The following is a 9,564-nucleotide window of genomic DNA, read 5'->3' as shown; positions in this document are numbered from 1 at the left end:
GAATTTATATATAAATGTGATGTTTTGTTTTGTCAAAGTCTGTATGTGTTATGTACATCATTTAACTATTTAAAATTATGTTTATAAAAATTAAACGGATGTCGTTTACGCTTAGAATTGATCAAAATCGTAAAAATACGGAATTTGGAAAAAATCAATAGAGCCCGCCGACAGCGCCCTCGACGCCAACGACGGTGGGAATTTCCCGAGACTTGTGTTAAAAATACAATAGAGAGCGTCGACGGTGCCATCAACCCCACTATCGCCGAGATCGCAAAAATACCTCTTTAACAGTGATTTTGACCGGTCAACCGTCACTATTCATCATCCCCTTCCTCCTAAAAACGCCATTTTCAAATTAGGGCTTGATAGATCTTGGATTGGGAGACAATTTCAAGGCTTTTTGATACCAGATTTGATCTTCTTTACATAAGAGCTTCACTCCAAGCTAAATATATTTGATTTTCCCCATGTATTTCTTCCACATTGAGGAAACCCGAAAATTTGAAAATGTGAAGAAAATCTTTGAAGAAATTCATGGATCTTAATGTTGAACTCTGAGAATTATCATTGGAAGCCATTATTTACATATCATATATTAGAAGTAATTTTTGAAATTTTTCTTTGATTTGATTAGATTAAAAATGGCTCCACGTCAAAAGAGAAGAGTTGAGTTTGACGATTCACGCTTCATCAATATAATGACTCAAACTCGATTCACTTCGATACTTCAAGGAAAAAAATGTATTCAACATCGAGTTTTCGAGAGTCCGGGAAGAGAAATTGAACAGTCGAGCGGAGGTGGGAAAACTTTTGTTACACCACCAATAAAGCCGATAAAAATGTGGTAAAGGAGTTCTATGCCAATGTGACTTATGCTAAAGATGGAATCATGCAAGTGCGTAGACTTCCTGTGGAATTTACCGTCGCCGGCATTAACACTTTTTATGAAGTCCCAGATTCTTACATCTACCACTATGAATCGTTTAGTACGATGGAAGAACCCCTCAATGATGTGATTAACTTTCTCACTGATGCGAAAGGAACGTAGAACATAATGCAGCGAGAACGGGTAAACTTTTCTGCTTCCATGTTAAATGCCACCTCTAAGGTGTGGCACTATTTCATTTCCTCTACTCAGTTATCGACTTACCACCATAGTGAGGTAACTAGAGATAGAGTTATTTCGCATTTCTATATTCAGAATAACAAAATTATAAATGTGGGGAAGATTATTTTCAAGAATATATTGACTACAACAAGGAGTGAGACTAGTGGAGGCCTAGGACATCCTCGACTTATTTATGCACTTTGCCAACTTTCTGGAGTGGAAGCTGGAGAGGAAGAGGGGGTCACCCTATGAAACCCATTAGTAAATCAAATTTGAAAACTTATGTATCTCATGAGAGATGGAGAACTGGAAGTAGGAGTCAGGAACCTTCTACTAGTAGAGACGTTCCCTCTACAAGTTATGACCGTCCTCCTCCTTCTAGCTCCCATACCTTAGCAGATTTGATGAATGAGTTGACCTTGCAGCGGAAGAGCATAGATTTGATAAATGAGAGGATTGGAGGTTTAGAATGCCAACATGATTATGATAGTGAGTACCCGCAGAGGCACTCTGATTTTGAAATAGCCTATTATGATGCTCAGGCCCGACACTAGAGAGGAGAGCCTGATGTTACATTTGTTGAATGTCGCCAATATACTCAGTATCAACCCGATCCACCAGCTGATCAAGGAACCGATGAAATAGTTTGAGATTTTGATATTTAGAATGAGATTGATGTACTTATGTTTATATTTTTATTTATTTTTAATTTATGTAATCTTTTTATGAGAAAAATGAATGAGTATGTAATTGGACTTTTCATTTAGTGTACTTTGTGGATTGTAATGTGATGTAATGTTTATTTTCATTTTAGTATTTTTGTCTTTTATTTAGTATTGTGGTTGTGTTAGGAAATGTTCTATTTAATTTAGTTTTATACTTGTTTCAAACTTTCATTTCCTAGAAATTCCTCTAATGATTTATATGTGTAGAAAGCTCCTAATATTTCAGACTAGGTGAAGTAAAAATTGGAGAAGGCCTGCAAAAATTTCAGAATTTTGGGGGAGGGAAGAAAAAGATTAACTATTAGATGTCCTCTATTTCAATATTTTCAAAAATTATTTATATGATTTTATGTAGTGAATTTAATTCAGGTAACTATATTTTGTAGTTATTTAAATATTATGGTAGATTTAAAGGAATATTTTTGTAATGAAAATTAATTTTGTAACTTAAGATATTTTAGTATAAGAGGATAAGACTATAGTTAACTATTTAAAGTAAAGAAAACTATATTTTGAAGTATTAAGAATCTGGAAATACATTTGAGAAGAAAAGATTGGGGCTCAATGATGTAAAAACTATGAAATATTTATAAGTTAAAGGAATACTTTGAGTTTCAAATTCAGTGAAAGAAAGGTGAAGTTCAAAATCATTAAAAGCTATCTAGATATAGTAATCCTCACTTGGAAAAGAAAAAAGAAAGAATTAGAAAAAAAAAAGAAAAAGAAAAAGAAAAAGAAAAAAAAAAAAAAAAAAAAAAGAAAAAGAAGGAGAAAAGAAAAAGAAAAAGAAAAAAATATAAGGGAGGAGAAGCTTGAGGATTAGTGCCTAATCAAAAATTGGTTCTACATTTAATCTTTTTAAAAACTTAAATACATTCCTAAGCTTATATTTATGGAATAGATCTTTTTACTAATAGAGTTCTCATGAAGTTCTTATCTTTTGGATATTCTAAGTGACTTAATATTGCAATCTATAGTCATTCTTGAAATAAATAGAAAACTAAAACTCTTAAAACTTGATGACTAGATAATCTGATAGATACAGAGTTAATTCAAATACTTGAATTTTTTCTAAAAATCTCACTATGATATTTATCTAAATCAAACTTATAGTGTTTCTGAATTAAAATATTACTGCAGTAGATCATAACTTTTAAAAAGTACAAAAATTACTTGAGGACAAGTAATAGTTAAGTTTGGGGGATTTTGACCAAAAGAAAATATGTTGAGATTTTCATACCTCTTTTATACTATTTTTTATGATATTGCACTTTAAAGAAAGGTATTTTTGATGTTTTATTGTAGGAATGATGAATTTGGGTCAATGGAGCAAAAAGATGCAAAAATGAGCAAATTTGGAGCAAAAAGGACCAAAATGTGGAGAATTGCATTAGGGCTCCGACGGCGCCATCGAGGCCGCCGACGGCGAGCTTTTCCCTAGGCTACGGGACAAATTCTTCAAAAGACCGCCGACTCCAGGACAAATTCTCCAGAAGGCCATTGACGGCGGGATCGCCGGTTTTGTGACATGTACAATGGATAAGGCCAGATTTTGGAGGGATGCGTAAGCAACTCTTATGAAAACTCATCCACATCTTTCAAGAGAACATTTTGGCCAAAAATGAGGAGACTTTTGGAGTCCTGGAGGTTAGAAAGGATCCATTAATGCGTAGAAAGTTTGCTAGAGCGTATAACTGTGAGGAATTCTTCGAGAAATTGTAAGAGTGGAGGGAAAGTGAGAGATTTCTTCCTCCTTGCAACTTCAAAAAGGAATTCTGTGTGTTGTAAGGAAAGGAAGAGATTCAGAGGAACTTTGAGGAGTGTTCTTGGGGAGAAATTTAAAGATAAGTTATTTACTTGTTATAGTTTGTATGGCTTCGATTTTATATATGAATTCCAAGTTGTGTTGTGCTTTCCCCATGAGATCTGAGTAAGGATTTATGAAGTTAACACCACTACTTGAAAAAATTAATCCCCAATAATGGCTTCAAAAACTTGATCCCAAACTTAGTCCCAAGCAAAGTTAGATTTCAATTATATTTATAGAGTAATATTGAGCTTTCTAACTAAGCCCTAAGTATCGATCCTATAGAGATCAAGGCTAATCACAACGACTTTTAAGAGAAGTTCTATTCTAGAATTACACACCCTAGCTTGGAAGGTTGATAAATGTTTGGTTTTGATGATATCCTCACTAAAATAATACTTCTACTCCTAAACTAAAATACTTAGTGAAAATTAGAAATTGAGGTTTAGTATATTAAAAATACTCTTCCTCATACAATAAAATTAGTGACATGTGTAAAAGCAAAACAAGTAGTGAGAAAGATTGTGACAAACATGAGCAATTATATTCTTTACCCTTGCTTGAGATGCTATAAAGAACATTGTTTAATCTAAAGTTTGAATAGTTCTGAATACGAGCTAGGCAGGGAAGATAATAGCACTCACTCTAGAGTTCCCTCTTATCCCTCCACCTGAAGGCTAACCTCTCACTTCAGAACCTAAAATAATAGACCAAATTAGGGGCTTTTAGCCTGCCACACTAAAGTCCTCTAATTCTACACCCAGCAGAGATTATTTTTGTAATTATTTGCACTCAATCATATGGACCATATTCTCATCCACACAATCTCATGTGATTCTACCACTGTTGATTGAGACAACACCGACCCGGATCTTACATGTCCTCACAACAGATTTTAACGTACAAGTTGATCAAGTTTACATGTAAATGAAGAACAAAGTAAAATCATCACAATATATTCTCACTCTACGCAATTTTATATCCTACACAGAATTCATTACAAGAGGGAAGAGTAAAGAAAACTACTCATTACACATGTAGAAACAACAAGAATTTTTCATTGAACAAGACTTTGAAACCATACAAACAAAGTACTAGATTCAAATAAAAAAATAATGAAAATACTAATCTATTATGGAAATCAAACTCTCCTTATATAGCAAAAGCAATCTCCTTACAATCCTCTCCAATAACAAAGTGAAAAGAAAAGAAGAAACCTCTCACTTCACTTTCTCTCTCAACTTCTCGCCCCACTTAGGGATCACGCCCAAGCCTTCTTCTTCTTCACCAAGTCTTCTACTCCTCTTCTATCTACTTCAAGAGACTCAAGAGAATTCAAGAGAGTTTTTTAGAATATTTTCAATCCTTATTTATAATTTCCCAAGAGTTTCTTAAGTGTTTCCTCAAAAGTGTCCATATTGAACGAATCTTCCTAATGGTGCCTCAAGTGCCTCTTCATAGTCTTCAAAAATGTCCATAAAATCACCTCAAATCCTTCTAGAAAGTTTATTTTATTAATTCCAATGAATTCCCTCAGATACACTTGAAGCAACGCTTTAAAAATAGTCAAAATCCAACGTATATTCAAGAAGTTAGGTTGAAAACCGTCCTTGGCGCTTAAGCGCTGAGTTTGGGTACTTAAGCGCCCCCCTCTCTAACTAGGTGGTGCCTAAGCGTCGAGCATAAGTACTTTAGTGTCCGGTTTTGGTCCCCATGGCTCCAGTGTGCCTCGATTCGACCCGATTTGCTCTAATTTGCTCCGTTTTGAACCATTTTTGTTCCTTTTGCTCCAATCACTCCAAATTCTTTAATCTGATGTACCTACAACAAAAAAACACAAGAATAAATACCTTTAAAGTGCAATATCATTATAAAATAAAGCATGAAAAATAATACATTTTTAGGCGTTTCGACGCTCCAAGAAGATAAGCCCAAGAAAGTAGTCTCGATAGGAAGCTACCATGCTCCTGGAAGTCTTGCCCAAGAGTCAAAACTCATTGGGAAGATATGATACCCATGAAAGTTGAGCACAGGAGGTAAGGCTCAATAGGAAGCTAAGATGCTACTAGAAGTTAAGCGTGGTAGGCAAGACTCGATGAGAAGCTACCATGCTTCTGAAAAAAGAGCCCAATAGATAAATTTTGATACAAAGCTAGTAGTGGATAGTGTCCACACTAGAAAGACTTTAAGAGAACAAATGGTTGGGATTGTCTCCACTAAAAGGCATCATAAAGCTACAAGCTTCAGAAGACACAGGTACATCAATGATCTGAGATAGATACAAACCTCTGAAGGCATAGGTACATCAAAAACCATAGAAGGCCACAAACCTTAGAAGACAAAAGTACATAAAAGATCTCAGAAGGTTATAAGCCATAGAAGGTATCAAATCATTTCAAGCTCCTATAAGGCATATGCTTGAGAGGGCATGACCAAAGGAAAATATGTTGAGATTTTCATGCCTCTTTTATACTATTTTTAATGGTATTTTTTATGTTTTCTTGCAGGAATAATGAATTAGGGCCAATGGAGCAAAAAGGTGCAAGAAGGAGCGAATTTAGAGCAAAAAGGACAAAAATGTGCAGAATCGCACTAGGGCGCCGACGACACCATCGAGGCCGCTGACGGCGAGCTTTTTTCGAGGCTACAAGACAAATTCTCCAGAAGGTCGCCGACGGCGCCATCGAGGCCGCCAACTACGGGATCGACGGTTATGTGACATGTACAATGGATAAGGCCAGATTTTGGAGGGATTTGTAAGCAACTCTTGGGAAAACTCATCCACATCTTTAAAGAGAACATTTTAGCCTAAAATGAGGAGACTTTTAGAGTCCTGGAGGTTAGAAAGGATCCATTAGTGCGTAGAAAGCTTGCTAGAGCATATAATTGTGAGGAATTCTTCGAGAAATTGTAAGATTGTAGGGAAAGTGAGAGATTTCTTCCTCCTTGCTACTTCAAAGAGGAATTTTGTGTGCTGTAAAGAAAGGAAGAGATTCAGAGGAACTTCAAGGAGTGTTCTTGGGGAGAAATTTAGAGATAAGGGAGAAATTTAAAGATAAGTTATTTACTTGTTATAGTTTGTATGGCTTTGATTTTATATATGAATTCCAAGTTGTGTTGTGCTTTCCCCATGAGATCTGAGTAGTTTTCTCTGTGTTTCTCCTTATCTCGAGATTTGTGAAATGGTGATTTGAATTGGTGAAGCTATGAAAATGTTTATAAAATTGTGATGATCTTTTCACTTCGATCTTAATTTACTTTTAATCCGGCCAATTGAATTGTTAAAATATGTTGAGTTTTACAACTAAAGTGAAGATTACATCCAAGAATCAGGGAGGTCAAAGCCCTTAGAGGTTGGGTGCAAATAAATAGGGAAATATTACTATCAGGCGTAGAATAGGAGATTTTAGAGTGACAGACTGAAATCCCTAATTCATTCCTATCGTTTGGGTGCTGATGTGTAGATGTTAGCCCTCAGGTGAGGGGAACGTGGGAGCTCTGAAGTGAGTCGGTATCCTCCTAGCTAGCTGTAGAATCAGTAACCAAGCATAGTATTAGTCAATGTTCTTTATGCCTAGACCAAAGGGTAAAGAATATGTATACTTTCCTATTTGGCACAATATAAATTGAACTAATTCATTTTATCCATTCACTATAATTTCTTGGCAAGGAGAAGGATGGTTTTTTACATATTGAATATCACAATTAAACGTTATTTTCTATAATTAGTTACTATCCAAATTATCTACTTATTTCAATTGCCTATTAGTGACAGATAAGCAACTTGAACGTCGTTGTAGTTGAAGTATTACTTTTTATCAAATCTTAGTCCGTAGTATTCTATTTCTCTCTGTGGGATCGATATCTAGGAGTGCATTAGAGCCTTATATTACTTGAGCAATACGTATACTTGCGTTGACAAATTCGGCTTTGACATTATTGAATATTATATCTATACATCTTTATTAAATCAAACACATATATATAAAGTCGCAGTCAAGTTTTTGATATCGTTGCTGCAATTTAAATCTTCTAGTAGCGTCATCAAATTCTTGTAATTGTTGATTTACAAAAAAGGTCGGTCAGGGCACAACCTCGAAAAGCATGATCCACAAAAGGTACTTGATTCTCTATTTTATAATGTGTATGTGATAACTTTAATTATTAAATTTTGTATAATTGAGAAGTCACATCAATCTTAGAAGCAACGTCAAAGACAAACAAAGAAACACAATATTATTATCTACAACTTTCAATTCAGATAATTAAAAAGGTTATAAAGATCAACAAGAATTTGTACAAAGGCTATAAGAGTTATAATCTCTACAAAAACATGAAAATTTCCCCCTCAAAGTGTGGTGAGAAAACCATAGCATTTCTTAATTTCCACCCAAAATGTGCGACAACAATAAGAAAGAAGATCCCAAGTCACTTGTCAGGCAGGAACAAAGATAACTTTCTTCATCTCACCGATGTGGAAAAAGATCTCATTGCTCACCAGCTACACAGAACGCGAACAGCTTTCATCTACGACGCAGCATGAAAGAGGACCCCATTGATTGCTTACTACACAAGACGAGGAAGTCTTTCTATTGTGTCTTAACACGAAAGGGGATCCAGTTACTTATCTTCTACGCAGGTTGGGGATGAATTTTCTCTTGCAGCAATGTGAAAGATGATCCCATTCCTCTTCTGTTATGGACGACAGGGATGACTTTCCTCTTTGTCACAATGTGAAGTAAGACCCAATTGCTTGCCTATTATGTAGGATGGGGATGACTTTTCTTTTCGCTAGGTGAAAGATCTTTTTGATTGCCTGCTACATAGGACAGGATGAAATTCCTCTTAGCCAGCATATAGAAGATGATCATGTGATTGCCGCAGCGTAGGACGGGGAAGACTTTCCTCTTTGTCACAACACAAAAGAAGATATTATTGCTTGCTTGCTACGCAGGATGATGACGACTTTCTACTTGACTACCACAAGAAAGAAGTTCTCATTACTAAGCAGTTCGGGGGTGTCTTTACTCTTTATTGTAGCATGAAAGAACATCACGTTGCTCGCCTGCTACGCAGGACGAGGACAAATTTTCTCTTCGTCAAAATGCAAAAGAAGATCATGTTGCTCGCATGCTACATAAGATAGGGATGACTTTCTTCTTCTGGAAATTCTCACTAGCAGAAAACTCCACTCTTCACGCTCCCCTTTTTTCTCCTTCTCATTCTCTTCTCTTATGGTTCTTCCCCTCACCCGTGACTTCTATTTACATACTTAAGAGGAGGTCTGGAATCATAAACAATCATAAGAAAAACTAAAATTTGCATTAATTTGCGTTATTTCACCTTCCAGATTTTAGCCTTCCATCTGCCTCATTACAAAAAAGTGATTGTTGTTAAGAAAAAGAGGAAAAATCTTCTAAAATTCACCTTTTGGGTGGCTAAAATCTGCTCAAATTCCTCCTTTTTCGGTCAAAATCTTGCAACAAGTCCAAATCCCGCGGGTCCAGGTCTGCGCAGGTTCAAATTCCATCAGTTCAACTCCTATACTGGTCTAAATCCTGCAACCTGTGATCTGAATTCTCTGCGTCGGTCCAACTACCGCTGTTCTGTCTTTCAACCCTCAAAACTCCCACGGTGTTGTCCTGTCGGTCCGACTCCCCACTCCCATTTATCCTGCCAGTTGTGCTAGATCATAGTTGCATTTTCACGGTCCGCCCTTTGGTCCACATAGTGTTCCGGCAAAATTAATAATTTTCGTTCTTAACAAGAGATTCAAACCTCAAACCACATGCAAGGAGCAACAAGAGGGCACCAACTAGCCTAAGCTCAATTTTCTTTTTAAAATACATTCTTATTTTATTTTTACAACATTATTTATATATATATATATATATGTATATATATATATATATATATAGATA

The 9,564-nt window shown here is 35.7% G+C and overlaps 1 protein-coding gene across 1 annotated transcript in view; it reads left to right on the top strand.

Annotated features, from left to right (window-relative positions):
• Positions 1–9,564, top strand: part of LOC110038934 (zinc finger BED domain-containing protein RICESLEEPER 3-like) — a gene marked incomplete at its 3' end in the record, with an annotated part of 63,485 nt that overhangs the window by 42,207 nt on the left and 11,714 nt on the right. The gene's annotated exons all lie outside the window — the stretch shown is intronic.

The sequence above is a fragment of the Phalaenopsis equestris genome, unplaced genomic scaffold (genome assembly GCF_001263595.1).
Source record: "Phalaenopsis equestris unplaced genomic scaffold, ASM126359v1 Scaffold234374, whole genome shotgun sequence".
NCBI lineage: Eukaryota > Viridiplantae > Streptophyta > Magnoliopsida > Asparagales > Orchidaceae > Phalaenopsis > Phalaenopsis equestris.
Note: the sequence above shows the minus strand (reverse complement) of the source record. Positions and strands in the feature narration are given on the sequence as shown.